Source organism: Myxine glutinosa, chromosome 1, assembly GCF_964187855.1.
Source record: "Myxine glutinosa chromosome 1, kmMyxGlut1.1, whole genome shotgun sequence".
Taxonomy (NCBI): Eukaryota; Metazoa; Chordata; class Myxini; order Myxiniformes; family Myxinidae; genus Myxine; species Myxine glutinosa.
The window spans coordinates 440,689,339-440,702,726 of record NC_136261.1 but is presented as its reverse complement, the minus strand read 5'-3'; the positions used below and the strand labels follow the sequence as shown (position 1 = coordinate 440,702,726).

The 13,388-nt window shown below is 46.6% G+C and overlaps 1 long non-coding RNA gene across 1 annotated transcript in view; it reads right to left on the bottom strand.

Moving 5' to 3' along the window:
• LOC144889694 (uncharacterized) overlaps positions 1-13,388 on the bottom strand; it is a 798,143-nt gene that overhangs the window by 658,122 nt on the left and 126,633 nt on the right. The gene's annotated exons all lie outside the window — the stretch shown is intronic.

Sequence of the window (13,388 nt, the reverse complement as noted above, 5' to 3'; positions counted from 1 at the left end):
CAGCATCCTGGAAATCAGCAAACATCACCGCTTTACACAAAAAGGTGCAAAAACAGATCCTTGCAACTACAGACCAATCAGCCTGCTCCAAATTATCAGCAAAGTCATGGAATGCATCATTGCTTCGGATATCAAATCCTTCCTCTTCTCCAATCGCTTGGTCTCTGATCATCAATTTGGATTCAGACCAGGTCATTCTACTCTGGACATGCTGCTTCTACTGTCTCCACAATGGATGGAGGTCCTCAATGCCAAACAGGAAATCAGAGCTCTCTCCCTTGACATATCACGTGCCTTCGATATGGTCTGGCACGCAGCTCTGCTCACCAAACTCTCCTCCTATGGTATCCATGGAAATCTCCATGCATGGCTTACGGACTTCCTCTCTGGTCGTAGTCAACGTGTGGCGCTGAATGGATTTCTCTCATCTCCCCTTCATGTTCTGGCTGGAGTTCCCCAAGGCAGTGTTCTGGGCCCTGTGCTTTTTCTGGTCTTTATCAATGATCTCTCCGACTCTCTGGAAAATCCTCTCTATCTCTTTGCTGATGACTCCACTCTTTGCCGCTCCATTCCTCTTCCCTCAGATCGGGCAGTCTGCAGCCTCCTCACTCTCTGAAGACCTGGACAAAATCACAGACTGGTCAAACAAGTGGAACATGTCTTTCAATCCTGCCAAATCTCACACTCTTACTATGTCTCTCCGAAAAGATCGACTGGACAAACCTCCCACCTACTTTCTCAACAATCCTCTCCAAGAAGTTCTGTCACTCAAGCTTTTGGGTCTCACTATCTGCCATGATCTTTCTTGGGAAAACCACATTTCCAAGCTGGCCTCCAAAGCCAGTCGCCGACTGGGCATCCTCCATCGTGCGAAGTCCTTCCTTGGCACACCTGAGCTCCTCACCACATACAAGGCTTTCATCCGCAGCTCAATGGAATACTGTTCTCCTCGCAGGCCGGTGCTCCTGCGTCACACATAGCTCGGCTTCACGCTGTTGAAACCAAAGCTTTCAAAATCATTGGAATCTCCCGTGATGAAGCTATCTCCGAGGGCCTTCCACTCGCTCACTGCAGGCAGGTCGGTGGTCTTTCTGTCTTCTACCGACTCCTCTCCGCCCTTGCTCCCCCAGCTCTCTCTGTGCTTTGTCCCCCAAATATTCCTACAGGTCGCACAAGATCTGCCAGCAACCCTCTGATGGTTAAACTGCCGAAATCTCTGATCTCTGCTCACCTTCACTCTTTCATGCCTCTTTTATCCCGCCTCTGGAACAAACTCCCACACTCCCTTCAATCCCACTCCTCCCTCCAGGGCTTTAAAACAGCTGTTCACCACCATCTCTTATCTTCCCCCATCCAAAACCTTGATCTTTTCTACCCCTGCTAATTCACCCCAGATCCACCTTGTTTGAAATTCCAACTTCTTTCCTGGAAGTCCTGGCAGTGTCCATATGTTTTATACCTCTCCCACCCCCCCCCCCACCCCTTCCCATGCCTCCCCCCCAAAGCCCTCTCCCTCCCACAGATCTCTCGATGTCCCTGCTCTCAAAGGTTGTGTTTGTGTCCTTCCCCCTCTCTCCCCATCTTGTCTACCGCTCCCCATGTTATGTGTTTTATGTGGCGGTTTGTCTTTCTGTGTGATTAATGTTAGCTCTTTCACGAGCCTTGATCTTGTATCCAAAAAAAAAGAAAAGGAAAAAAAAGGGTTTAAACCTCCACGGAATGTTCCCTCATTCGGTTATTCTTTCACAAGAGAATTAACTTAAGGAGAAAAACAAGTTGAAAATTCAGCTGATGTTATCTATCTATAATTCCACTAATCTCTGTCTGTGTGTGTGTGTGTGTGTGTGTGTGTGTGTGTATGCGACCGCTGTTTCTCGACAACTACCGGTCCGATATACTTGAAACTTGCCAGGTATATTGCTGGGGACCCGAGGATGTGCCTTTTCAAGGTTTCATATTAATCGGACAATTACTTCTTTTTTTTTTTTTTTTTTTTTTTTTTTTGTATACAAGATCGAGGCTCGTGAAAGAGCTAACATTAATCACACAAAAAGACAAACCGACACACAAAACACAAAAAACAAGGGGAGCGGTAGACAAGATGGGGAGAGAGGGGGAAGGACACAAAAGAGAGGGGGAAGGACACAAACACAACATTTGAGAGCAGGGACATCGGGAGGACTTGAGGGGAGGTGGGAGAGGATTAAAACATATGAACACTGCAAGGACTCTGGGGTGAATTACCGGGGGTAGAAAAGATCAAGGTTTTCGATGGGGGAAGATAAGAGATGGTGGTGAACAGCTGTTTTAAAGACCTGGAGGGAGGAGTGCGATTGAAGGGAGTGGGGGAGTTTGTTCCAGAGGCGGGAGAAAAGGGGAATGAAAGAGTGAAGGTGAGCAGAGAGCCTAGACTTTGGCAGTTTAACCAGAAGAGGGTTGCAGGCAGATCTTGTGCGACCTGAAGGAATATTGGGGGGACAGAGCACAGAGAGAGCTGGGGGAGCAAGGCCGGAGAGGAGTCGGTAGAAGACAGAAAGACCACCAACCTGCCTGCGGTGAGTGAGTGAAAGGCCCTCGGCGTTGACTACATCGCAGGAGATTCCAATGATTCTGAAAGCTTTGGCCTCAACAGCGTGAAGCCGAGCAAGGTGTGAGGCAGGAGCACCAGCCCAGAGGGGGGAACAGTATTCCATTGAGCTGCGGATGAAAGCCTTGTATGTGGTGAGGAGCTCAGGTGTGCCAAGGAAGGACTTCGCACGACGGAGGATGCCCAGTCGGCGACTGGCTTTGGAGGCCAGCTTGGAAATGTGGTTTTCCCAAGAAAGATCATGGCAGATAGTGAGACCCAAAAGCTTGAGCGACAGAACTTCTTGGAGAGGATTGTTGAGAAAGTAGATGGGAGGGTTGTCCAGTCGGTCCTTTCGGAGAGACATTGTAAGAGTGTGAGATTTGTCAGGATTGAAAGACATGTTCCACTTGTTTGACCAGTCTGTGATTTTGTCCAGGTCTGCAGAGAGTGAGGAGGCTGCAGACTGCCGATCTGAGGGATGAGGAATGGAGCGACAGAGAGTAGAGTCGTCAGCAAAGAGATAGAGAGGATTTTCAAGAGAGTCAGAGAGATCATTGATGAAGACCAGAAAAAGCACAGGGCCCAGAACACTACCTTGGGGAACTCCAGCCTGAACAGGAAGAGGAGATGAGAGAAACCCATTCAGGGCCACACGTTGACTACGACCAGAGAGGAAGTCCGCCAGCCATGCGTGGAGATTTCCATGGATACCAAAGGAGGAGAGTTTGGAGAGCAGAGCAGGGTGCCAGACCGTATCGAAGGCACGTGAAATGTCAAGGGAGACAGCTCTAATTTCCTGTTTGGCGTTGAGGACCTCCATCCATTGTTGAGAAAGCAGAAGCAGCATGTCCAGAGTAGAGTGACCAGGTCTGAAACCAAATTGATGATCAGAGATCAAGCCGTTGGAGAAGAGGAAAGATTTAATATCTGAAGCAATGATGGATTCCATGACTTTGCTGATAATTGGGAGAAGGCTGATTGGTCTGTAGTTGCTGGGATCTGTTTTTGCACCTTTTTTGTGCAAAGTGGTGATGTTGGCTGATTTCCAAGCAGATGGCAGATGACCTTGAGCAAAAGAGAGGGTGAAGAGAACAGAAAGAGGGAGTGAAAGTGCAGAAGCACATGATTTTAGGACCCGTGGGCTGATGCCGTCAGGACCAGTTGCAGAATCAGAGTCGAGGGTTGCCAGAAACTTTTCCACCTTGTCAGGAGGAAAGGACACAGAGTCCAGGAGCAGCTGGGTACGACTGGGTACGGTGGGTACAGAGAGGGATGGGTTTGGGACACAAGATTTAGAGGCAAACACAGAGTTGAGGCATTCAGCTTTTTCACGTGCGGAGTCAGCCGTTAAGCCGTTTGAGGTGAGGGAGGGGATGGAGGGGGAACAAACACCAGAAACAGATTTTACCAGACGCCACCAGGATTTGGAAGAGGGAGACAGATAAGAGAGTTCGGTCTTGAGAATGGTGAGATATTGTTTCCTGGCTCTCCTGAGGGTGGACACACACTTGTTTCGGGCTTTGTGAAAGGAAATGAGATTTCCTTCCGTTGGATTTGCTTTCCAGGAGACGAAAGCAAGTTGTTTCAGGGCAACAGCCTCACCACAAGATTCTGTGTACCATGGACGGGAGGAAGGGTATGACAACTGAAGACGAGATGGTATAAATCTGTGCATGAGAGAGAGCAATTTACTTTGAAAGAATTCCCAGGATGAGTTGATGTCAGAGGCGGTAGAGATGGGAGACCAGTCCAGATGATTGATGGCTGCTTGAAGACCGTGCCAGTTGGCCTGAGTGAAATGCCAGACTCGTCGACGCTGAGGAGGCTCTCTGAGAATGGTCAGAGAGATGTCCACTTTGACAAGCACATGATCAGATGAGCCGATTGGAGCAGAAGAAGAGCAGCAGACATTTTCAGGGAAGTTTGTCATAACCAAATCCAGAAGAGAAGTTGCTCCGTTGACTGAGATCCGGGTCGGGAAATTGACAGATTGTGTCAGTCCCAGTGAGTCGCAGAAGTCCTTTGCTGAAGATCCATGGCTGGTGAGAGAGGTACCCACACCCAGCCAACTGGCATGGTGACAATTGAAATCACCACATATGAGGAAGAGAGAGTTGGGATGGGTAGATAGAAGTTGGTCCATATTATCAGACAGTGAGATGTAGATGGAGTCATCACTGTTTGGTGGACGGTACAACACACATATGAACAAAAGGTGGGAGCGAAGGGGAAGCCGTAGCCAAAGGTATTCCTGGGGGTGAGGTGGAGAGAGGGCAGTGCAGGGCGAGTGAGGAAGAGAGTTTTTTATAAAGATAGCAACCCCCCCTCCAGGACGAGGCTCAGGTCTATCATACCGGAGGAGGGAGTAACCTGGGAGAGATACCAAGGAATCAGAGACATCATGAAGGAGGAAAGTTTCTGTTAAGCAGATCACGTCTGGTTTGTCAGAAGCAACCTGTATGGAGAGATCAGTCAAGTTTGAGCGAAGGCCCCGGATGTTTGAGGTCCATACTGTTAAAGAAGAGGAAGGGGGAGCATCGGATACAGAACAGGGGGAGGGAGCGGTACGGTATGATGTGGAAGAGGAGGAAGAGCTGTTAGGGAGAGCTGTTGAAGGTGCGTCAGAGATTTCAGAACAGCTTGGAGAAAGGGAAGTATGGGGCGGACAAAAGGTTTGATGGTGAATGGGTGAGGCGCAGTGAGGTGTTGTTTGAGGAGGGGGAAGAGTGAGGCAGAAGGTTGAGGGAGCTGAAGGTGAGAGTTGGAAGGGGGAAGAAGTGGGGAGGACGCTTTGAGGAGGAGGGGTTAGAGGGGAGTCTAGGAGGGGAGGAGTGAGGGAGGGTCTCAGAGGGGAGGGGTGTGGGGGGAGTTTAGGAGGGAAGGGGCAAGGGGGGAGATCTGAAAGGGATGGGTGATGGGGAAGATTTGGAGGGGAGGGGCAAGGGGGAAGATTTGAAAGGGATGGGTGATGGGGAAGATTTGGAGGGGAGGGGTGAGATTGGATTTTGAAAAGTGTACGATTAATGGGAAACGAACATTTATTGCAAAATGAGTTTCTTGAGACCTTCGAGTCAAAAATACGTTTGAGGATGCTGAAGGATGGGTGGAGTTCTGGAGAGTTTAGGGAATGAATGAAAGATGCACTATAAGAGATGGAATTTTTTTTTGGAATGAATAGATTTGGTGAGCAAGTCGAAAGCATCCTTTTATAGAAGAAGAAGAAAAAGGTGTTATAGAATATGACAGAATACCATTCTTCAGGGGACAGATGGAACATTTTTTAACGACGTGAACAAAGAACGAACGAACAAATAAGAACGAAACGGATAAGAACAGAGAAGGGAATATATATATCAATTTTTTTTTTTTTTTTTTTTTTTGAGTTGGGATGAAAACAAAGACAGAGACCGAACGTGGAACGTGAAAAATAGAGACCGAAAGGAATTGCGAGCGCCGAAAGGAAACCGACGATTCTGTACACAGGTATGAAAAACCAACACCAAGAATACTATTAGAGAGACACCAATAGTTACATACACACCGAAATAAAGATAAAGTTTCGACCTGTGGTAAAGCCGGTATTACGACAAAAAACACAATTGTGAACAGTTACTTATTAACTTCGAAAGCGTGCGCGCATGCACAGTTTTGAAGAGACGTGACGTCACGTGACTTCCCGAGACGAGAAGAGACGTGAAGAGACTTTGAAGAGATTTAAAACGTTAGACAAGTGGTCGATGTTCGGGGAAGTTAGGGGAGAAGATAACTTACCGAGCTTACCGAGCTATGTCCAAAAAACGATTCAACCAATCAGAGAGCAGCGAGCTATCGCGTGTGCCAAACGTGGCGAACACACTCTGCCTCGGATGGCACATTTGAGAGCGTATTCATTTATTTCCCGTCGGCAAACTATGTTGGCGCTATGTTGGCGTTAAACTATGTTTTAAAACTAATTACAACTAATTTGCGATTCTTTCGCTTTGCGATGCGATTTGCGATTGCGTTAAACTCGCTCGGGCGTTAAACTATGTTTTTAAACTAATTTGCGATTCATTCGCTTTCCTGTGCATTTGTGCACGCGATGGCGATTTCTTTACCAAACTCCGCAAGCCGTTAGCTTTGGACCAAACCATTTCATGTAAATAGAGGGGGGGGGGGGGGGGGGTTGTCACCGTACTCGCAAGCCGTTCGCTTTGGACCAAACCATTTCATGTAAATAGAGGGGGGGGGGGGGATTGTCACCGTACTCGCAAGCCGTTCGCTTTGGACCAAACCATTTCATGTAAATAGAGGGGGGGGATTGTCACCGTACTCGCAAGCCGTTCGCTTTGGACCAAACCATTGCATGTAAATAGAGGGGGGGGGGGATATACTTTTAGATATATATATAGTACGGGCATGCCGTAGTCTATCTATAATTCCAGTAATCTCTGTGTGTATGTTTGTATGTTTGTATGTTTGTATGTCTGTATGTCTGTGACCGCTGTTTCTCGACAACCACGGGTCCGATATACTTTAAACTTGCCAGGTATATTGCTGGGGACCCGAGGATGTGCCTTTTCAAGGTTTCATATTAATCGGAGAAGTAGTTACCGAGCTATGTCCAAAAAAAGATTCAACCAATCAGAGAGCAGCGAGCTATCACGTGTGCCGAATGTGGCGAACAGACTCTGCCTCGGACGGCACATTTGAGAGCGTATTCATTTATTTCACGTTGGAAAACTATGTTGCCGTTAAACTATGTTTTAAAACTAATTAAAACTAATTTGCGATTCATTCGCTTTCCTGCGCGTTTGTGCACGCGATGGCGAGTTCTTTACCAAACTCTGCAAGCCGTTCGCTTTGGACCAAACCATTTCATGTAAATAGAGGGGGGGGGGGGGGTTGTCACCGTACTCGCAAGCCGTTCGCTTTGGACCAAACCATTTCATGTAAATAGAGGGGGGGGGGGGGATTGTCACCGTACTCGCAAGCCGTTCGCTTTGGACCAAACCATTTCATGTAAATAGAGGGGGGGGGGGATTGTCACCGTACTCGCAAGCCGTCCGCTTTGGCTTTGCGAATGGACCAAACCATTTCATGTAAATAGATGGGGGGGGGATATAATTTTAGATATATATATAGGACGGGCATGCCCTAGTGAAAATAACCACGGGACCTTTTGTGAGACTCGAATGCGCGGGAGATCGCGCTTTCGTTCTACGAGGCTGCGTCATCACGTTGTTCATCGCCATTTTGGTTAAAGGGAATCTCCAAACTCGACAACACGACCAAACACGCCTGCCCGGTAACCCCGTACCAGCCCTCACCCGTGGGTGTAATACACATAGTGACGTGACCTCTTCTTTCCCCGCCACATCCTTTCATTGTTGTACTCGTACCTTTAAGACAGTTCTCGAGGTTATACATGTAGAAAACAGGTGAGAGTAACTGGCGACTAACATTGATGGCTGAGTACAATAAAGAGTAATGATCACCGACAATGTTGGAGGTCACGGATATTATGGACCAATATATTGAGCACACAGGGTGAACAAAACCCTTTACAGGTAACACATTGAAAAACAAAACCCACTATAAACCAGGGATAAAGTACAAATAACAAATAAATAAGCAAAACATTTGGCAAATTACAATCTCACATACAGTCAACACTTCAAAAATGTACCAATTAGTCATGTACAGTTTATGTAAGTCCATTACAGGGGTAGACTCCCCTCCAACCTCAGTGACTGCTCTGCCCCATTACAATACTTAGGCAAGTATTATGACCATCATATGACGATCCTACGCATCCAAAATATAATCATTCAAGTACTTGGGATGGTATCGTGGGCGGCTGGAGCATCTTGGTGCACAGTCGCTTGGAGACATTGTTGGATGATCCACACTGGTGTCACCGATGGCCTCAACAGATTGGGAGTGATCTGGTTAACGGGTGTTAAGCTTTGGGGGTGTAACGGAGATGTGATCCGGTGCTTGGCTGATAGGGATTGGTAAGGATTCAGAACTGTCGGCAGGTGATACAGCTCATAGTGGATATATGGGGGGTCTGGTGGTTTTGATGTTGGTTGGAGGCAAATGTCTTCAGTGAACAGAGAACCTCTATGTACCCCATTGTGAGAAAGTGCAAGCATATCTTCCCAGTACTTGGATATGTTGTGGCATTCTGATTTTTTTGATCCGATCCGCTGCACTCCTCAATCGGGATCCTAAAAACTTGCGTATGTTACAGCAGGGTCCATCGATGGCCGAAACGAGGTAGCGGTTTCTTGCACATGACTTGTTACGGTCAGAGTACAGGGAGACTAAATCACCAACTTCCACCAACATGTTGGGCCTGACAGACCCCTTGGGCGCCTTGGACTTCTCACTAAATGGGTGGTTTGAAGAACAAAGCTGGTGTTGGGTTTCTATGATTTGCAGGTCAGAGAATGGGATTTGTCGATTTGTGAACTGATCCCGCTGGCACCACATCTCACGGGCTGAGAGGCCCCGGGCACGAATTCGTGAATTCAGACTGGCAGTGCCCAGTGCGAGGGTGAGTGGGGTTGCTGGTCCTCCCATCGGCTCCTGTAGTGAAAGTTCACCCTCAAGTTCACGAACTGCCTTCTCTGCGACGGGATTCTTGTTGGGATTTTTAATGCGACCAATCTCAATGCACATGCGATGATGTTTAAGAAACTCGTCATGAACCAAATGTGTGAAGCCGGAGGCCGGATCGGTGCGGATGACAGCAGATGCACCATCCAATGGCCGGAGCTCTCTGCAAAAACGGACCAAGTTATCGCGGAGTGTGCTGGGTTGATCATTGCATTGTCCACGATACATGATGTAGTGTAATAGGAGGTACATTCTCACAATACAAGAATCAACTGGTGATTGCATTTGATTACATCTGCTGCGAATCTGCTGCGAAGGACACACCGACTGCACCAGGAAGGTCTCCAGTGGACTATTTGATGATGGTGTGGGTTGTGTTGCGCAATGCAGCTCACTGGTGGCAACAGGAGGGTCTCCAGTGGACTGTTTGATGATGGTGTGGGGTGTGTTGCACAAAGCAGCTCACTGGTGGCACTTGGAGGTCACCTGATCAACTGCTCCATCCAAGTCGAGAGCGTAGAAACAGCGGTGAATGACGGAACTAAGATGATAACGACTCGGGTGATCCAACTGAATGTGTCGTGCTGTTAGTAGGCCATCGAGTACCTAACGTAGGACAATGATGCACTCATGTGCTGAGGACAGGGGCTCGTTATGACCAACTACTACTAGGCCATCTTTGGACACTAAAACGACCTGGAGGTATCGTTTGACATCCTTGATGTTGGTGGCTTTCATTGATGGATGGGTGCCCTGAACGAGGTGGGCATGAGTCCACCTTAAGTCTGTGCACTACACCTGCACTGCCAACCAAGCCGCTCTGTTGGTGAAGAGCAGTTTGGCACGACCGGAAATAATGTCCTGAGCTGATATATGCAGGACTACGGATTCCTCTTCGCTTCTAATGAAGGCACAAATCTGACAGGTGGTATCAGTGCAGTTCGGGGCATTGCGCATGGCAAAATCAGATGGAATGTTGGTGGACACTGCAAGGTGACGAACAGTTGCCTGATACCAGCTGACAGTGGACAGGAATGAGGATATACGAGGGCTCGCAGAGAACTCACCACGACACAGCTTCCCGTACGCTTGTACGCACGGCTTGCTATCAGTGAGGATGGAAGCGTCATGCTTAGACTGGATAATAAAGGGACTGAAGTGTTTTACCCAGGTGGTAATGGAAAGAGCCTCCACCTCACAAGGCAACCAGGTAGGTTGGCGTCCACGTAATTTCACACTAAAGAAACCCACCAGGTGAGGTCTTCCAATGCGTGTTACGTACAAAGTCGATCCAATACTATGTTGTTTTACTGAACCGTCTGTTACAATCCACAACTGATCATTCGGACGAGGAAGAACAACAGTATGGGTTGAAGTAAGAGCGGCTTGGGCTCTGCGGAAGGCATCATGCAACTTGTCAGTCCACATAACTCTGTCCAGTGTTTGGCATCCGGCCACATCATCATCCAAGGGGGATAGCAGTGTTGAACAGCAAGGGATAACACGAGCCTGAACCTTATATGCCCCAATAAAAGATCTCATTCCTTTGACCTTCTCAGGAGCCGAGCACATGGAGAGAGTAGCCACGCGATGTGTGCTGGTCTGGATAGTACCATTAGACTAGATCCAGCCCAAGATGGTAGTGCTCTTCGGGCATATAACAGTCTTTGGATCAAATAGGCGGAGTCGACATTTATACAGGGCATGCAAAACCATTCACCAGTTTTGGAAGAGCCTCATCCAATGTGCTGCCACCACCATAGAGGTCGTCGCGAACTTGGCAACGGTTCCCTTCTCCAAGAGATCACCAAGGACGCAGCATGTGAGTTCTTCAAGAGCCGTTTCTGATCCAGGCATTCCCATTGCGGATCTGGTATACATGCATATCAAGATTCAATATTTTATTACCACATCAACTTGACAGTTTTTAGGAATTTGAGGTAGTGTGTGCTCTTTTAGCCAAAAAAACAAGAATGGGGCATGGTAAACCTCCAAACATTCATTGGTCGTTGTATACACTAAAAGTTCAACAACAAAAAAAAACACACATGAATAAAGTATGGTAAACATCCAAACATGCAGTGCTCATAGTATACATTATAAGATGCATATAAGAGCATTTAAATGGCCTGTAGCTAAAGTGCCAAATGCATTATAAGCTCATGAGTAGTTAATAGTTATAGGAGTGGTACTGTGCATTCAGAATGTGGATGGCAGTAGCATGGGTACCGTTCATGAACCTGGAGGGCTCTGAGTCTTTTCCCTGAGGGTAGGAGTTCGAACAGGGGGTTGGTTGGATGAGAACCATCCTTAAAGATATTCAAGCCAACCTTATGCATTCGGGACTCGTGGATGTAGGATAGATAGGGCAGGTCAGTTCCAATGATTTTGAACGCGGTATACGTATTACTTTGTCCAACTCCTTTTTTTCCTGGGCTGTGATACTGCTGAACCAAACAGTTATTGAGAAGGTAAGTGTGGATTCAATGACAGCGTGATAAAACTGGAGTATGCCCTCCCTTGACACTCTGAACTTCCTGAGTTGCCTCAGAAAGAATAGTCACTGGTGGGCCCTTTTTACGATAGAGATGGTGTTATTCTCCCACTTCAGAGAGGAGGAGATGGTGGTGCTGAGAAACTTAAAGTTGCATACCTGCTCCACCACTTGGCCGTTGATGACCAGAGGCGAAATCTCCATCTCGTCCCTCCTGAAGTCCACAACCATCTCTTTGGTTTTCGTGATGGACAGCTGTAGATTGTTGTTGTGACACCAGTTTACCATGAGGGAGATTTTGGCGTGGTGGGCTGATTCATCACCAGAGGAGATGAGGCCCACAACTGTCCTGTCATCTGCGAACTTGAACATTCTGACAGAGTCCTGAATGGAGATGCAGTCATTTGTATACATAGAGTACATGAGAGGAGATAGCATACATCCTTGAGGTGCTCCTGTGCTAATACTTAGGCATTTAGAGTATCTGTTATTGATTTTAACCACCTAATAGTCAGGTTCACTATGTTTTTTCGTTCAAAATTTTGGTAGATTAGCAAAACTATACATTTTTGGAATATTCAGAGCATGAGGAATCCAAAAATTAATGTTTGCATTTGCGTCGACACCTTTGCGAAAATGACACTGAGGACAGTGATGAAGATGTGTAAAAGCATATTCCTGAACGGTATAGACCAAGTAGATCCTGTGTATAGGACTTATAGTTCCATCTGATACTAACAAGGCTGCTTTCTTGCTTTATAAACCCATACCTATAACTTCAAAGGACTTGCAATATCATGTATTATGTTATACAGTTATATCACAAATATAAAGACAATGGTTTTCAATTACCTTTGTTTGTTGCTTTTCTATAACCCTGCGGACTATTTTGAGGCCTTTATTGGATTCCTTGACCCAGAAAACATAGGATTAGCATATTTAATGAAGTTTCTAGGTTGACTAGAAGCCGAGATAGCGCAAAATATGTATTTTATGGTGGCCATTTTGAAAATCCAAAATGGCGGCCATGCAGGTGTCTGTGCAAATGCCAACATTGATTTTCGGATTCTCCACGCTCTGATGATTCCAAAAATGTACAGGTTTGCTAATCTCCCAAAATGTTGAACGAAATTATATTTGTTAACACAGTGAACCTGACTAGTCAGGTTCACTATGTTTTTTCGTTCAAAATCATGGTAGATTAGCAAACCGATACATTTTTGGAAACGTTATTACATCGAAAATCTGAAAATCAATGTTTACATTTGCGGTGATACCTGTATGGCCGCCATTTTGGATTCCCAAAATGGCCGCCATACAGATATCTCTCCAAATGCAAACATTGATTTTTAGTTTCCTTATGCTATAACCTTTCCAAAAATGTATAGGTTTGCTAATCTACCATGATTTTGAACGAAATATAATTTATTGACATAGTGAACCTGACTATAAGTTCTATTCTGTATAAAGTCAAGGACCCAAAGTTTCGGACTATAGTGTTACGGGATATCACAGGGCAGTAGTTTGCAATTTGACCAAGCATAAGTTCCAGAACGGTAGTTTTCTGCTGGGCAGTTCGACGCTGCTCAGCGGGGATATTGCCATAATCATCGAGTCCATGAAAGTGGAACGCTCTGCTCTTCTTCTCCCAGGTGACACCCTCAGTGAGGAAGGCAGCAAAGTTGGGATCGAAAGATAAAATATAAAGGAAATTGTCTCCAA